Here is a 19,856-nt window from a genome sequence, read left to right on the forward strand (position 1 = left end):
TACAATATAAACTACTAACTTTGTTTGCAGCCACGGGATTTTGCACTTATATTTGTTAAATTAGGCACATAGACTAATTACAATGGAAATGAACAAACATGTCTTATGTGTCTTGATGATAGGCGAGTATGCTCTCACCTTTCTTAGGTGATCAAAAAGCTAGACTCATCCTTTGCTTTCAATAGTGCATATCTTTAGCGGGCCTGTCACAGTGGGAAAAAGTAATCACCCTATGAGAATGACCCAAGTGAGTATAGTTGGACTTGAGCATTCCAACTCACTATAATAAATAGGTCTCTGATGATTAAAGTCTTAGACGATGGGATTATTTGAGTTTTCACTTTGAGATCTCTCATATCGGGCATTTTGTAGGGCCTCGCGGTCTCAATCACGTTTACGTGACTACAGCTTGTTTCGGTACCTTGTTGGGCTATAGGCCTCAATCATGCTTGCATGACTTCAAGGGGTAATTTTGAACAGAGTTCCTGACTAAGAACTATAAAAATAGAAGCTACCTAATTCACCTCCGAAAGGGTGATAATATTTGTGCAAGAGAGATAGTAACTCTCCCAAGACACTTGCCATATCGTGCCCCCATTAGCATTTGGAGTCAGATAATACAGCATTGAGAATCCATTGAGTGATGCTCAGCGGCCGTATTCTGATTAGCTATTGGGTGTGTACCTAAGTCAGCAATCAAAGATTTTCATTCTCATCCAATCTCCTTAGGATAGACTGATTGATGTGTTTTTAATTGTTAAAAACCATTGGGACAAAAATACAATCTGATTTCTATGTTTATAAGTCAATTCAAGATCTCATCCATTGAAATACAACAAACATTGAAAACTCAAACTTCAAACTGTCAAATTCACAAGTTTTGCAGCAGATTTTCTCTTTCAGTCCAAACAGTCGCATCTATAGTCCAAACAGTTGCATCTACAATCCAAATAGTCGCATTTACAGTACAAACATTAGCTTTTTCAGTCCAAACAGTTGCTCTTTCAATCCAAACATTAGCTTTTACAGCTCAAACATTAGCTCTTTCAGTCCAAACAGATGCACCTTCAGTCCAAATAGTCACATTTTCAATCGAAATGTCAGCTCTCTTGGTGTTAATGTCAAATTTCTCATTATTTCAACATTAACTCTCAAAGGTTGAGCATATCAGCGTTTCTGGTCTATATGTCAGAGTTCCTGGTCTAAACAACAGAGTTTCTAGTTTGTCTGTCAGAGTTTCTGGTCTAAATAGTAGTGCTTCTAATCTAAACAGCGGAGTTCCTGGTCTATACATTAGAGTTCTTGGTCTGTCTGTCAGAGTTACTAGTTTAAACAACAGAGTTTTCGGTCTATTTCTCAGCGTTTCTGGTCTAAATAGCAGCATTCCTAGTCTAAACAGTAGCTCTTTTGGTCTAAAGGTCAGCTCCCTTAGCCTAATCAACAAATCTTGTAAGTTGCACGTCAAATAACTCATGTTGCAGCATTAGATCTCCTAGTTGGTACTTATTAGGTCTAAACATCCATTTTCTAAGTCTGAAATTCATAGAGTTGGGTCAAATTTGTAATCTCCTAAGTTCAAACACTCAATTTGCTAAACCTACATATCATTATTTGAACTTTAGAGTCACTGTATTGCAGAACAGAGTTCCTGGTCTGTCAGTCAGCATTTTTGGTCTGTATATCAGCATTCCTGGTCCATATAGCAGCGTTTCTGGTAAATTTGCCGGTGTTCCTGGTCTGTATAGCAACGTTTCTGGTCATTCGTCAGTATTTCTGGTAAACTGCACCGAAATCAAAAACAAAAGCAACCCATTTCTCAAACAGTCAAACATAGAGACTAGGTCATCTTCTTGGGTCATTAAATAAGGTTATCTTCTATCAAAACAAATTCAAGAGAAAGAGACGCCAAAATTCTCAAGTATTCACCTTAAAAAGTTTAAAGATCAAACACCTTAAAGTGCAATATCACAATTTCTTTGATAAACTGACCATTCAAACCTAATTTATCATCAAGATCAATCATCCTTTATCATGAAACTATAATGCTTGATCAGAATAACCTCGTTCTTTATCATAGGATATATCATTCCTATTTGAACTTGGTCATATCAAAAATCACAAAATTTGCACTCCAAAACTAAGATCAAAAAACTTACAAACAAGCAAATACTTGAAAAAAATCATTTCCTCAACAATTGATCACTTATTGTGACACATTAAGCAAGATTTAATCACAAAAACATTCAAAACACATGCCCATTTTAATTACAGCGCAGAGACATAAGATCGCTGAAACATTGGAAATACCTAAAGATCATAGAAACATGGCATACCAAAGCAAAAGACAAGAACACATAACAAGCCAACATATTGGAGAAATCAAACAAGTCTAGAATCAAAATCCAACCATGTCAAAACTTAACAGGGATTCAAATACATATCCAAAGAAAGGTGTCTCTTTTATGCAACTATTAAAAATATCCTTAAAAGATTTGGATGAGAAAGATCACAATCACACACCTATATCTAGCAATGGTTCATCCTCCCATAAGAAAATTAACTCTCCAAAGGCATTATTCTTACACTTCTTAAAAAAGTGCAAAAACCTTCCATAACATCCTCACCAGACAATACACCCAAAGATGATGTTCCCCAGGGGATATCTATAATGGCCATCAAACCTATTTCAGAGGATCTTATTCAAAACCCATCTACTTCATATCCAAGCATTGATTCCTTGCAACATCCCCATAGCACTTCCTTGCAAATTGAAGTCCTCATTCATAAAACGCTCATTAAATGTGTCCTAATAGATGGGGGAGCTAGCTTAAATATTTTCTCATTGAGTCTTGTCTGTGCTCTAGGTTATTCAGAAGATGTAGTTGATCCCCTGAAAAAGATCAAAATCAAAGCACATAATGAAGAAGAGAATTCCTCTAAAGGAGTTGTGGTATTACCCATCAGAGTGGGACCTTTGCAGAAAAACACAGCATGCCAAGTCCTAGATTTGGAACTACCATACAACATACTCTTGGGAAGACCATGGATACAGGGCATACAAGCTCTTACATCAACATGTCATCAGTGCTTAAAATTTCCATACAATGGATAGAAAATCACAATATCAACCGACTTAAATCCAATGCAGTGTGGTAATAAACTGAAATCAGCTCAAGAGATCATTGTTTCACATAACAAAGAGGAAGCATATTCAAACACACAATCCAAGGAACAATCATTTGCGTCAATTTTATCAAACATGGAAGAACAAATGCAGCTAAAAGATCAAGGGAACAAAGAACATTCATTATCATGGAACAACAAATAGGAGCAACTTGAAATTGAAAGGAAAGAAGCAGATGGAGGTGTTGATGTAGTTCACACATATGCAGAACAAACATTAGGAACTAGCCTACTTGAATCAAAATCACATACAGCTGACATGGACTTAACCAAGGACGATTAAGATTTTCTTGTACGAGGTCATTCTGATGAGAGTATCGTCCTAGACATGGAAATACCTATTGAAAGCTTTGACATCTCTATCATGACTCCCAATATCTCTGAAACATATCAACCTGAAGATCCTTTATCCTTAAGCTATCCTGAACCTATGGACTGGGAAAATGAAGGACATACTGACATTGATACCTTACCTAATGACCATGCCATATCCTTATATCTTAATGAAATCAAACCTACAACAACTTTCACCAGGGATTCCGCTAACGTATCTTCAAGTCAAATAGGTGTCAAATCTCCTAGTCACAAAAATGAAAATAAAGAAAATAATATCAGGTATAATGCTGAAAACCATTTATTGGCAACATTAGACCATGAAAAAGTAAAAATAAAGGACGCATCTATCGGTGAAAACCTCCTCGAGGCGCCGAAAGATGGGAGATTTGACACCTTACATGTGTACTATTAAGAGAAGTCAAAAATCTTCAAAATCGAAAAAAAAATAAAAATCAAAAATCCTCGAAAATCGAAAAATCGCCCAAAATGTCAAAATCGAAAAATCTAAATGCAAAAATCAAAAAATCACCCGAAGCATCAAAATCAAAAAAATCCAAAAAAAAAAAAAAAAAAACCCGCAGCCCTTGTGGCATCGGTGCCAGCTGCTGTGGCACCGACGACGCCTCCCGCAGTGTCGATAGGGCCTACAGCGCCTCCCGCAGCGCTGGCGGTGCCTGCGGTGGTGCCAGTGGCGACCGCCGCTGGGACTCCGCCTCCACCACTGGCTCCCCTCCCCCGAAAACTGCGAATTTTAAAAAGCAAAAATGACATTTTTTTATTTTTATTTAAAAAAAAAAATCAAAAATTTTTAATGCATAAAAATTTTTGGGAGGCGAATGGATTTTTTTTTTTTTTTTTAATCTGGAAAAACCCAATTCGAATCTTATGCTACCCCCTCAAATGAACCCACATCAGCATATATGCATATTCCTGCAACATGATATCAACAAAGTGTCAGTTCTTTATCCAATCAATCTTATCAACTCTATCAATCCATCTTATCCGATCCTTTCTATCATGTCTTATACAGGATGAATCCTTCTTGGAACTAAACGTTTTGATCAAGTCTTATACAAGATATATCATTACTGAAACTAGACTCTTTGATCATCTTTGTCTTATACAGGAGGTGTCATTCCTGAAATCAGACTTCATCTCAATCTCATCAATCTTATCAATTCAATCAAACTCTATCAATCATCACATCAAGAACCACATCAAAGTAATCGAAGAACTCGCACTTTCATCAACCACAGTTGCAGGAATCATCCAATAGTCTATCAGGAAATCAATTTCGCAAAGATCCAAAAAAACTTCAAAGGTAAATTATCTCAATTGATCTCCCGAGGGGGCATCCTCGCATCGATATCTATCAATCAGCGTATGGGGCATCATATCAAGATTTATCATCTCCAACATCGAATCTGCATCATATCGAGATTTATCATGTCCAAATCAAATCTGTATCACATCGAAACCAAATCCGCATCAAATCAAGATCGAATCTACATCCTATCAAAATCAATATCAACAACATCATCAATCAAGTTTTCTTTGAACCAACGTGTCATCACACATCACTTCAAAGAGGGGCAAAATGTATACACCTAAAAATGGTCTGAAGATAGTTAATTAAATACGCAATTATTTGATTAATTCCCCTTCCCAATTAATTGAATTCACAAGCAATTTAATTAATTTCTCTATTCAACTAGTAAATAAATCTAAATGATTTATTTATATAGTTCATCTCACATCCCCCTTTGATTAATTAATTCTAAATTAATTAATATCTCCCCATATTAATCAATTCTTCTAATCCCTAATTAAGATTAACAAACTCAAGTTTGTTGAGATTAATTACCATTTTCCAATTATTTGAATTTCTAAATTCAAATGAGCACATGGCTCCTAACTTTAACCACCCAACCTAACCATCCCCTAACTTAACCCATTCAATCTAATCCTAGGTTTAACTAACCCTATCCTATCTTGCACATTATAACCTCCTTATCCTAACCTCCCATGGTGTGGATATTCTCTCCTTTAGACACATGGCACTTTTGCCACATGTCTCCTCCCTTGGACACTTGCCCTCTCATGAGAAAGGCTCCTTGACACTTGTCACCACAGAGATGACAAGTGTCCATTCCTCCAACCTCTTCTCCAACTTCCTCAATCTTGGCCCTTGATATCTTCAGATCAAATTCGGACTGTTGATTCCTGCCACCTCAGCTTTGGCCTTGGAAATCCTATAAATACCCCTCATTTTGGAGCAATATGGATCCCATCTCATATAAATTTAGGCATCATTACTATAGGCAATTTACATTTCAATTATCTAGTAATTAGATTTTGGATTAATCATAGCATGTTAATCTAGGTTCTTAAATCATGCATTTCATATCATCTCCATAGTCAATCATGATCAAATAGCTACTCAACTCCTGAGTTGTCATTTTGGAGGTCATTGCTCCACTGAGAGCCCATCAATCCAACACCTTCAAGGTCCTCAAGAATAGAGGAAAATGGGACATTTCAAGGAGGGCTTGTGGTTTGCATTTCTTATGTAGTTTTCAATTAAGCTTTTCAATTATGTTTTTATTGTCTCATTATATGTGTATGCCTCTTATACTAACAACATTTTTAGCATCACAGTTCTTTTTTCTGATCATCAATCAAAGTTCCAATAGGAGCAACATACTAAGTTTCTACATGATCCCAATACTGACTTTCCAGACTCTTGATATAAATCTTCATTCTGTCACTCCATATCTTATAGTTTTCTCTATTGAACTTCGGACCTTCCTTCTTCATCATGATCTACAAGATCTTTTCCTCAAGTTGTTAGGCTTTAGATTATAGAGGACCTGAGATGCTCTGATACCAATTGATGGTATGATGAAAGAATTGTTGGCATATGGACACTCCAATGAGACATTGTGTGTGATTGAAGGTTTTGTCATTGATGGAAACCTTGCAATCCTATGGCACCGGCAAGACATCATACTGGCAAAGCATTATTCAAGCAAGACAGTGCACCGACATCAACAAGATCACTCTACACCGGCACCGGCACAGAAGAAAAGATGTATACCGGCACAGAGGCTGATAGGATTTTTTTTATATGTAATATTTTGTTTATTATTGTAAGCCGACTTGGCAAATTGTAAAATGACTCTTGTATATAAAGAAGATCATTGTAGACAATTGAAATGTAAGTAAGCGAGCATAAAGAAAATTATTAGGCAGACCTAATGTGCGAATTATAGGTCAAGGGTATATGTAAAGAATAGAGCAAGAACCGATATTGAATCTGGTATTGGAGATGCTATTATAAAGCAGTACAGATCATTGGATTAGTATAATCCTCATTGTAAGTCAGTGTGACTTTTCACTGAGCAGTGTGCTCTAGGCAATTGGCCTTCCTGCATGTGTAGGCCCCTATTGTAAGTAATATTCTCTTATTGGCCAGTAAGTGAATATTGTGGGTCACAAATCCCATCGAGTTTTTTTTCCCACACCGAGTTTCCTCGTTAAACATCTTGTGTTATGGTGTTCTTTTCATGTGGATGTTTTTTATTCTATTTATTACATTAATTCTTGCATACCGGTACACTGCTACTTTATGTTCTGTATGTTTTAACTTAAGAAAATTTGACTACCAGTCAGATACTGATTCACCCCCCCTCTCAGTATCTGTGGGAACCCTAACAATTGGTATCAGAGCTTGTTCCTCTATTTTCAGAAGCCTAACAGCTTGAGGAAGATCTTGACACCAATAAAGATGGAAAATTTGATGAAGCAACTTGAAGGAGCTCTTACTAACTATGATGCAGAGAAGTTGAAAAATATCAAATTAGAAGATGATTTAAGAGCAGCTCAGGATATCATTCAGGCACTTCAAGAAAATCTTATTGTTACAAGAAATAAGAGAAGAGAACTTTGTGAAAAATTGCAAAATGAGAATGATGAAAAGGAATCACTTAATGATATGATAAGCAAGTTGAAACAAGAGATCGTGACAACAAAAAATGAAATGCAGGATATGACTATGAGATTTTGCAAAGAGATTAAGGACAGAAAGAAGAATGAAGCAGAATTGACCAGAAGACTAAGTGATGCAGCAAATGAGAACACAAGACTTAGCTATGAAAATGACATGTTGAAGACAGATCTGATGCATACTCAAAATGACTCAAATGAACTAATGAGCCAAAAAGAAATCTTGGAAAGGGAATTGGAAACTGCAAATCAACACAAAGAAAAATTCAAGAAAAGCTTAGAAGAACTTGGTACCTTATTAAAGAATCAAAAACCCAAAGGTGAAACTTCTGGAATTGGATTTGAAGTTGGAGAAAGCTCCAGTACCACAAATACTCAGGATCACAGCAAACCGGTAAGACCACCTAATACTTATAAATTCAATGGAAAATGCTTTAACTGTAATAAATATGGTCATAGGGAAAATGAATGTAGATCTAGGAATTATCAGAATATAAATCCTCCCATCGGTCAATGCTCCAAATGCAACAAAGTTGGTCATAACTCTGAAAACTGCAGAATGAATGTAAGATGTTATGTTTGTGGAAGATTTGGACATCTATCAAATCAATGCAGAACACAAACCGGCATAGGTTATGGGAAATCTATTCAGAAAAATAATGTAACTTGTTATGCATGTAACAAGATTGGGCATATTGCTAAATTTTGTAGAAGTAAAGGTACACCGGTAGACAACAAAAGTGCTAGCTTGAAAGGTAAAGAAAAAGTTGAAGAGGTTAAGCAAGAATTCTCAAAGCAATGGATTAAAAAAGCTGATCTAAATATTGGGAATACTCCTCCACCAGTAGAACCAACAAATGCTCCACCGGCAGGACAATGTGATGCTCCACCAGCAGGACAGAGCAGTGCTCCACCGGTAGGAAGTTCTTCATCTAATTGAAGAAAATTGTCTTGAGGGTTTGGCAATCTAATGACACGTGTGCTATTATTCCCTCGGTTAGAGAAAAGAAATTGAAAATCACTTATTACCGGCAAATAAAGTTAAGTGAATACATAACCGGCATGCAACTAATATGGTAGGTAGCGAAAAAGACTTTATAAAATAAGGTTTTGGCTCCATTTCATTTCACCGTGATTTCAAACTTTCAGAGAGCGCGAAGATTTCCGAGCTAAGGCATTTCAAGCAAGAAGCAAGCACTCCAAGCAATCATCCATCCAAGAAAAGGTATTTTATCATGGCATCCACCTCTGCAATTGAATACATAGTGTAGACACCTAAAATTGTCCAGTCTAATTAAATAAATACTTTATTTATTTAATTATCTAAGCCCAACTCTTCTATTAATTAAATAAATCTTTATTTATTTAATTCATTCATTTATCCTCTTCTAGCCTTATTTCTCATTTAAATAAATACATTTATTTATTTAAATTATCCTTTTCCTAAATTAAATAAATATCTTATTTATTTAATTGATCCCACTCCTTCTATTAATTAAATAAATATTTATTTATTTAATTAATTCATTAACCTTTTCTACCCATGACACATGTCATTCATCTCTTAATTCATACACTACCTACCCTTTTCATTTTTTTATTATTTCTTTTACCTACCCTCTAATCATAGCCGACCTCCTTTTACACCTCTCAATCTTATCCCTCCATTTCATATAGTGTCTTCTATATAAGGAGATGCTTCCTTCATTATCAAACCCTAACTACTTGATCAATTGACTACTTGGCATATGCGATCCTACTTGCAACCACATTCCATTCTTTGTTAAGCTCTTGTGCACATAAAATCTGAGAGCAAATACATCAAACAAGATCAATGGAGATAGGAAGAATGGAGATCAAAACCCTATTGGACATGTGATGGTATAATCTTTGTGATTTCATTTGATTTGCATTGTCTTAGGTAATCTTCATATGTTATGGTGGATCTTTGTTGTTGTTAGGCTAGGGTTTTGTGGTTGAATTCATTTAGCCTTTCAATATCATTATTATTGTTATTCATTTTCACCATAAACATTTTATCATGCCCTGTGGAAAATGAATTTTTGTTAGATCTGTGTTTTTTGCAGATTTTTCTACCCCTATATTGTTGTTTTGTAAAACAATTTGGAGAATAATCTTGTGCAGCTAGGGTTTTGGACACAAAATCAAGATCTTGGAGAGATTTGATCATATCTTACAAATGGCTTGGAAATTTTGCACCAAATTTCTTTTGCAGATTGAAGAAAGTATTAGAAGCTCTCAATCCAAAATTCAGAATTTTTGGAGCACATTTTCATTTTCTATGAATTTTTTATGATTTTTAATAAAAAATTAATTTTGAGAGAAAATGAGAAAAAAATTTAGATTTTCTTACATTTTTGGAAATCTCTCATAATTATACATAGGATCTATTCTTTTTTATTTTAATTTTGATGCAAAATATTTCCCTAAAAATCGGATCTTTAAAAATTAGGGCTTTTCCTTATTTTGATCAGATCTCACAAACCGCTTCAAATTTTAGCATCAATTTTTTTGTACAAGTCAAAAAAAGTATCAGAAAGGATTCAGTAAAACTTTTAGATTTTTTTGATCACTTGTTCAATTTATATGAATGTTTTATGATTTTTCATAAAAAATTAATTTTGAGAGCAAATTAGCAAATTTTTTGGATTTTCTTACATTTTTAGAAATCTCTTAGAATTATACATAGGATCTATTCTTTTTTATTTTAAATTTGATGCAAATTCATTCCTCAAAAATCAGATCTTTGAAAATTAGGGTTTTACATTATTTTACTCGTATTTCACAAACTGCTTGGATTTGTTGCAGAAATGTTTTTATGTAGGTTTGGAAGACCATCAAGACTCTCCAGTAAAAATTTCAGATTTTTTGGATCGATTTTGCATTTTATATGAATTTTTTATGATTTTTCATAAAAAATTAATTTTTGGAGCAAATTAGCTATTTTTTGGATTTTCTTATATTTCTGGAAATCTCTTGAAATTTTACAAGTGGTCTTTTTTTATGATGAATCATATCTTTGAATTGGTCAACAAAATGCATTGTTGAAGGCCCCTATTTCACAAAGTCTTTTGGATCTAAAATTTACCTAACTTGTGTGCTTGCAGGAAGGGGTGATCATTTGAAACAATCCAAACTACTAATAAATCTTTGTTGCAGGTCCTTGGCAAGGGTTTTTGGATTTTTATTGTGTGCCTTATTTTCATAGACTTGCAAACACTTCAATTGGCGCACTAAAATTGAATCATTGTCTTTTGTGTCTTGAGCAATAGGCTCTTTTTGTTTAATCTTTAGAGGGCATGTCTTCCCGTGTGGTCATTAGGACTACTAGTGAGAAGAGAACGACCCAAGTGGTAGCAAAAGAAAATCCATCTTCTTCCAAACCACTATAAACAATTGTATTCATGGTGAAAACTATGAATAACATGTGCTGATTAGTTCATACCGACACTATGTCTCCCCATAAACCCGTTTGATCAAATTTATTTGATCAGTTGTAGGGCATAACCCCTACCGGCTGGGAGCCTTCTATATTTATAGAGCTGAAAGTGCCGCATGTATGGCCACATGAGCGGATACCCTTACTAGCACCTTTTTGTTTTAGAAGCCCAAATCCTTCTAGTTGTTGGGGCAGGAGGTCGCACCTCTGGTAGCGGCCCACACACATACGGTTCTTAGTGGAGATACAAAGTTCGCCACGGAGAGTTTTCGTGGGGACTGATGCTTGGCTGACCTGAGAAGTGAGTACCGAGGGTGGAACCAGTGAGGTCAAGCATCTAAGTATCCACTCTGAATAGCATAGCCTCGGGGGTAAAACCCCATGTGGGATCAACAACTATTGTCTTGGCCAGCCATAAGAATTGTGCTTGACTTATTTTAAACATTCAAACATTCAAGACCAAACAACAAAACATTGTGTCTTTTGTGTCTTCAAGTGTATGCAAAACATTTTTACATCAAACAACACACTTTTCTTGGAGTCATTTTGAGTCTAAACACTTGCAAACATTGAGTCCTCATCAACATTGTGTCCTCTTGTCACGAAAAATAGTCAAACATTCAGATTTGGTCACAACCAACAACTTAACAAATTGGAAAAATTTTACAGTCCAGCAAACAAGAGCATTCAGTTTCGGAATTCTTGAGCTTCCTAGGTTGTTTCTCCAAGTTTTCATCTAGCATTCAACTTGTCTTTGGGTCTCACAAAGTCCATCATTGCTTTACATCTTGCATTAAATTTACATTTGTATAAACTTGAGTCAAAAGGTCACTTGCTTGTCCTCACTATACTTTGTCAACACACTACATACAACAACATTTTGCTAAGTGGTCCCTCATCAAGGTCTATCACCTTTGGGTCTCATTTGGTCTTACTTAGAGTCAAGGTCAACTTACCTCAACAAGAGAAACTATCCTCTCTTTGGAAGTCACACCTACTCTACTACATACATACTTGGTCTTACACTTTGGACATTGCAAGTACACTTCAGATTCATTTACATTCCATCCAACCCTTGGTCTTCCATACTTTTTCAATTGTCATCTAGTCTCACACATCTCGATCAATACCTAGTTCATGGTTGAAACCCGTTCCCAAAAATCTAGGAGAGAAACTAAAGAGGCTCAAGAGTCCGCAAACATGAGTTCTTATGAGTATGACAATTATATCTTTTTCAATTCTGATCATACTACATTACCTGACATGGATGCCTATAGAAACATTCCAAATGTTGAGAACATGGACACTACAAACAACAATGATACACACAATGATGATATGGACAAATTTTTAGTACATTCAGCAGATGTGGAAGAATCCATTATGGATCCCCGTTTCAATCGATTGGTTCAGGAAATAATGAGGAGGGATAGAGAATACTTCTTACAAATGATGGCACAAAGTGGAGCCAAGATGCCTCATGATTTTGACATGTCTCAAATAATGGAAAATCAGCCTTTGCAACAAACTCACTCCAACATGGATCAAAGAAGGCCTAATAGTGGAGGCAATAGAGGACCACATATGGTACCTGAATCACCATCATTTTTGTTTGAAAAACCAGAGGTCCCATACACACATGGTCAAGCATATGATACTCACCTTCGTAGACCATTATGGAAGTCTTATCCAGAGAAATATGCTCAATCACATATCAACGCTAAGGATCAACCACCAAAGAAATTCAATATTCAAAGGCATGCTCAAAATTTGGACACAAGGAAACCCCATGTCAAATTTGGGGGCAACACATTAGAACATGACATGCCTGTAGAGTATGGTATACATGGACAAAATAGATATTGTGTTCCTCAACATAAATCTATACCAAGTGGTCCATATATGCAGCATCACTATAGACCTCCTCCATATGAACATGTCTATGATCAATATCATCCATATATGCAACATGCTCCTCCTCCAATTGGTGCCTCAAGCATAGGGTATGGTCCAAGAAGTCGATCTCCACCTAAGAACAATTTGGAGCAACAAATCAGGGACTTACAAAAGAAAATGGAGGACATAAATACATCGAAGTCAACATACACAATGAGAGACATATGTCCCTATCCATTTGACAAGAGCATTCCAATGCCTCCTTTTCCTACACACTTTGTGATGCCTAAATTTGATAAGTATAGAGGAAAAGGGGATCCTAAGGCACACATAAGACATTTTTTCACAGCTTGCATTGAGGTAGCAGCAGAAGAGACATATTTGATGAGATTATTCCCACAAAGCCTAGGTCATCAAGCTATGGAATGGTTCTCCCAACTCCCATCTGGTATTAAGTCATGGGGTGATCTAGCAGATGCATTTATTCAACATTTCTCCTACAACATAGAGATAGACATATCAGTCACTACTTTGTGCAACACCAAGCAAAAAGAGGGAGAGTCTTTTGCATCATTTTTACAAAGATGGAGGAATCTAGCTAGTAGATGCTCTTGTGAAATTCCACAAAAACAAATGGTAGAGATGTTCACCCAAAATGTTAACAAAGACATTCGCTATGATCTAAGGAAAGCTTGTTTGTCCACCTTCAAGGACGTCATTGAAAAAGGCTTAGCGATAGAAAAGGTCCTAATTGAACAAGGATTCATTAAGATATTCAAGGAAAACAAAGATGACTTTAAAGGAAAAGACAAGCCAAGATTTTGGAATAAAAACAAGAACACAGTTAATGATGGTGTTGTTGATGCCAATACGGTATGACCAAAAATCATTTTTTCTATATCAAGTTCTACAAACAATCAAGTGAATACTCAAACAACTTCTAAATCACAAAGGAAGTACACTCCATTAGGAGAACCACTTGAGTCAGTTTTCAAAAAGCTAGTGACAAACAAGATAATCACTATTCCAGATTTTCCTCCATATGAACCAAAGGTTAAACCAAATTGGTGGAATGATGATGAATATTGTGAATTTCATAAGAGCAAGGGTCATAAGATAGAAAATTGCCATCGAATAAAGAACATCATACAAGATCTCATTGATAGGGGTGACATTGAGATTGAAGGGCACTCATCCAATCAAGAACATGAGATTTTTAAGGAACCATTCCCAAAACATGACAAGGGAAAAGCTAAAGCCACAGATGATTAAACCAACTATACCAGAGCATCCTATAACTATGATTCAACTATCAATAACATTTCAATGGACAATTATGTCTCTACCATTATCATCAAGGACAAAACGCCTGAGAATTCTAACCAAAGACCCAAGAAGGCATTGGATCTTCTTCCGAACCTACCTCTAAATGTAATGTTACAACTCATCAAGGTAAATTCACTTTGCAAGGTGCTCCATCCAAAAACACCACTTCTTGTCAACCAAACTTGAGTATGACCTTGTAGAACAATTAGGGAAGACACCCATGCTTATCTCCATCCTTGAGCTCCTACGCATATCCCCCACACATAAATCCATTCTTGACAAAATCTTGAGAGACACTGTCATTCCTATTGATCTGAATGTGGACCAATTTCAAGCCATGGTGGGATACCTTTTCATTCCACACTCCCTTACATTCACAGAAGCCGATGAGACCTCCGTAAGTCAGCCACATAATGCACCTTTACACATTGAAGCCTTCATACACAAAAATCGAATAAAATGAGTCCTGATAGATGGAGGAGTAGGTCTAAACATTTGTACATTGAGCACTAGTAAACAATTGGGATATTCAGATAAAGCTGTGAATTCTACAAACAAAATTACCATCAAGGCATATGATGATGAAGAGCATTCATCCAAAGGCACGGTCACCTTACCTCTCAGAGTTGGGCTAGTTACAAAGGATGTGGTTTGTCAAGTCCTAGACCTGGATCTCACATACAATATATTGCTAGGACGTCCATGGATTCATGAGATGAGAGCAGTACCATCTACCTATCATCAATGTATCAAGTTTCCACACAATGGAGTTGAAGTGACCGTCAAAGCTGACCCAAATCCATTCATATATTGCAACAATCTGCGACCTAGATCAGAAATAACAATACCAGTCAATCGAGAAGTTGTCCCATCTTCAGCATATGTGGATCCAGAATCATTGAAAGCTTCTACATCAAAACAAACAGAGCTCAAATTCAAGTTTAAAGACCTGGGATGTGGTGAGTATATCTTTCATGTTGATCAACTCCCACTATCTCCTAAGGTATTCAGTCGACATGAACAATCTATAAACAATTTGAAAGGAATTGGGTGTGAACCACCTAGTGTTGTGGCTACTAAGTCTAAATGCAAATCTCCTCTAGTGGTGCAAGCATCTCTTGATATCAATAGTCCTAAAAGTGGTTCCAACGAAGAATCTATTGAGTGCATCACCAGCCCTCTTGAGAACTTACATAGCTTTACCATATCATCCACTCATTCCATTTCCACTCCTTTCCCAGACTTGGATCAACAAGAATTACAAAAGCCCTTACTAATTGGGGATGAAAAATCAAGCTATGAGCAGAAAAAACTAAAAGTGAAAACTAAAGAAAAGTCCTTCAGTCCAAATCAAAATCAAAAGCTATTGGACTCTGAAAAAATAAAAGTCAAGGATAAAAATCCCATGAAGAAAAAAGAACAAGAGATGATCTCCCCTAATACCAAAATAACTAGGGGCAAAAGTTCTAAAATTTCAAGTCAAAAAGCATACTTATTGATCCTAAGTCTCCATCATGCTATCCTACTTTCACTTCTTTTCACAATCATAAGCCTTCATCACTCATCCACTTGTTCCACACATCCTTTCCCTTCTGGAGATACATCATGGACCTTTAATGGAGCTTCCTTCAAGGACTTTGTTATCAGGGATGCCCAAACTTCTTCAGGTAACACGCATACGAGCCTATGTAGTCCACACACTAGTAATTCTATCTTAGTTCCTTCATCAAGGAAGACAATCACTTAGGCTACACATCATTCAGTCAAGGAACGTCACAGCTACAATCACAAAGTAAAGTCTCCCACATTTGAGGTAGGTGATTTGGTTCTCAGAGAAAACCCCAAGAATCAGCAAGACAGAGAGAAGAAGGGCAAGTTTGAACCAAACTAGCTTGGTCCCTACATCATCACAACAGCATATGGATTTGGTGCATATCAACTCTCAACTACAGAGGGTGAACCTTTGGAGGATCCTATCAACAGCATGCACCTTTGCAGGTTCTACACATAGCTCTTTGGGATATCCTAATTCAAAAAATACAAAAAAGTACAAAAAATTAAAAATACAAAATCATAAAAATAAAAAATCATTACTTGGTGAAAACCTGGCAAACAGGCACCTTGTGACACAAAAAACATTGAAAAATCGAAAAAAGTAAAGAGAAATAATTTCGTCCAATAGTGAAAACCACTTCGGTGGCGCCCTGGGCAAGTACCATGGTGAAAACTGGGTCACCAGCGCCATGTGTAGAGACATTGCTCCTCCCTCCTTCAGGATTCTCTTTCATCACTTCACTTTGCACACACTCACGACCAATTCATCCATAATAAACTTACCCATTCCCATCATGGCTTGTTATTGATCTACCCAACATTGGTTAGCCATTCATAATAAACCTCCGTTTTCACCTCCCTTTCCATCCATAATAAATTAGCCCCTATCTGTGGCTAAGGCAAATCCTACGTCTAGTGATGGGTGTGGAACTGAGAACATCACATGTTTTGAGGAGTACAGTTTCTTTCAGCTTCCTTCAGTCTATCCATGCACAATTTGCAATAAAGCAACATTTGCATCACAGATTCGCAATAAAGTATTAGTTTCATGGATTCAGTCAGTTTCAGATGAGACACGGCAACAACAATGGGCTTCAACAAATCAAATCTTTCAACAGACTCAGACAACATTATGGTTCAGTGCCATCTATCCATTTTGTGAAAGTAAACATTGTGACCACAATCAAATAAGACTTATATAAGTGACAAGAGACACTAAACTTGAGGGCTATAGTGGATGTTGGTGTCGAGTCTTGGTTTTCTTTTGATTTTATCTTTTTTGGTGACATGTCTTTTAGCTTTTCTGGGATGTCTCTGACTAGAGATTCTATCTCCAGGATGTCTTTCACTAGAAAGGCGAGGATGGGGTATCGTCACCTATTTGTATTTGCTGTCTATGGATTGTCTCTTAGTAATGCTATGACTTGTCCAAGGATATGAGGACACTGTGAGTCTAGTATGAACTGGGGCATTCCTTGTTTGTGACTGTCTTATTTCCATGCAAATAGGTACAATGACTTTCTAGGTCGAACATATGCCTCGATTGTCATAACCTACTTGCCATAATAAAGCTCAATGATGATAACGCACAAGAAGCTCTTTCACTTTCATATCTTCTATCTTTCATCCCCCTTTCTTGATTGACTTCCATCGTCCTTCTCGAGTCTGCGTAGCCTGCTATCACATGACTGAGTATAATGACACGCCAAAAATATTTGCATTTCATGTAGTTTCACCTACATTATCACATGTTAGCATTCCATACATACATATAGATATCACAATTGCATCACATCCTGCACACAACACATGTTAGAACAGTTTATATTCTCATCATTTAAATAGTTATTTGCATTGTCATATCCATCCGCATTTCATACATTCACATTTGCATTAGCATAACATATAAAAACATAAAAGAAAAAAAATATTGCATTGCATCACGTACATATTTGCATCCATATCATAAGCATCACATAAGAACATCTCATCACATAGGTACACATGCATATAGCTGCCGCAAAGATGAATCATCTCATATATATATATTAAAATCATAAGTGTCATGATACAATGATGTCAAAATCATATGGCTACAATCACCCGCAGGTGTCTACATCATCATACAAAATGGTACAAAACTAATACAGAGGAACCCACTAATCACTCCTCCCACCACCACTGGTAGTGCTAATCCTATCCATGTCATGGTATCCCATGCCACATGTCCCACCCTCATCTCCAGTCCTGGATCCTGAAACACTCATCTAAGGGCATCCTTGTCTCTGTCTCGATCGTACGAAATCAGCTCCCCATCAATCGGTATCCGCATAATCTTGTATACATCCTCCAAGGTGACTGTCATCTCCCCCATTGACAAATGGAAAGTACAAGTCTCTGAGTTCCATCTCTCAGCCAGCGCAGTCAACAATCCCATGTTTGCCCGAAACTCAGGCACATACAGAATATGTCTCAATCCCATAGCCTCAATCGCAGCTCGGTCCTTGGCTGTCAACTCAGGTCACAACCTCTGAGTCAATGGGAATCTCTCCCATGACTCCAGCATAGGCAAATACTCCTACAGTCACACAAATCAATCATCTCAGTCCCAGTGACACTCACTATTCATCACAAAGTGTTGCTTCTATCCTAGTGGTACTCCCTGTTCATCACAAAGTACTACGTGTTTGGCACTCCCTGTTCATCACAAAGTGCTGCCCACATTAGTACTCCCTGTTCATCACAAAGTACTATATCTTGGTACTCACTATTCATCACAAAGTGCCTTGATCTATCCTATCCTAGGGCCTATGCTTGAGTGAATCCTTTTGAGTAGTTTCCTAATTGGCAACGTATGTTCTATCATAGAATTGTCAATCCTAGCCCTATTTACTATCCTAGTTTTCCCTAGAGGACCTGCTTGAGTGTATCCTCTCAGCAGCTTATCCAATCGACAGCGTATGTTCATCACAGAACTACTGATTTGACCTAGAAGACACAAATTCACATTTTTGGACACAAACGTGCTTTCATGACATAAACGCTCTTTTAGACTACATAAACGCTCCTAGCACCAACGCAGACGTGCCTACATGTTTTTGACATTTTTTGGACCCTATTCTAAGCACATTTATTACTCTACCTAGCATGCATTAATGACAACAATAAATGCATCAAAGTACAAGGAGGTTTTGTGGTACTTACTGGCTCTCCTGCCTCTGCTGGCCTCTAAAATCGGCGAATGCGGTCGAATCTGTGAACCAAAGCCATCGCTGCTGACTGTTGCTGCTCTTTTCTGTCTCTACACTCTAATCTCTTGGAGGTGTAGATGACAATGAGGATATATTTCCCTCATGGTCTATCTTATAGACTGCCCTAGCCCTCATTTCCCAAGTCAATCTTCATTATCCCGTGACTCTGTCACTCTATCCTATCTGGTCAGTCCTTTCTAGCCTTTCTTTCTTATCGAGAGATTGTCTGCAATCTTTTCACACATTTTCATCCAATCTCTCGAGGGGGCATATCATTCCCATCTTGGGGCAACTCTGTATCAGTTCATCTTATCTTCTTTGAAACAATGCGACAAGCCACATTGTCTCAAAGAGGGGCAAAATGTAGACACCTAAAATTGTCCAGTCTAATTAAATAAATACTTTATTTATTTAATTATCTAAGCCCAACTCTTCTATTAATTAAATAAATATTTATTTATTTAATTAATTCATGTATCCTCTTCTAGCCTTATTTCTCATTTAAATAAATACATTCATTTATTTAAATTATCCTTTTCCTAAATTAAATAAATATCTTATTTATTTAATTGATCCCACTCCTTCTATTAATTAAATAAATCTTTATTTATTTAATTAATTCATTAACCTTTTCTACCCATGACACATGTCATTCATCTCTTAATTCATACACTACCTACCCCTTTCATTATTTTATTATTTCTTTTACCTACCCTCTAATCATAGCCGACCTCCTTTTACACCTCTCAATCTTATCCCTCCATTTCATATAGTGTCTTCTATATAAGGAGATGCTTCTTTCATTATCAAACCCTAACTACTTGATCAACTGACTACTTGGCATA

This window comes from Cryptomeria japonica, chromosome 9 (assembly GCF_030272615.1).
Source record: "Cryptomeria japonica chromosome 9, Sugi_1.0, whole genome shotgun sequence".
Taxonomy (NCBI): domain Eukaryota; kingdom Viridiplantae; phylum Streptophyta; class Pinopsida; order Cupressales; family Cupressaceae; genus Cryptomeria; species Cryptomeria japonica.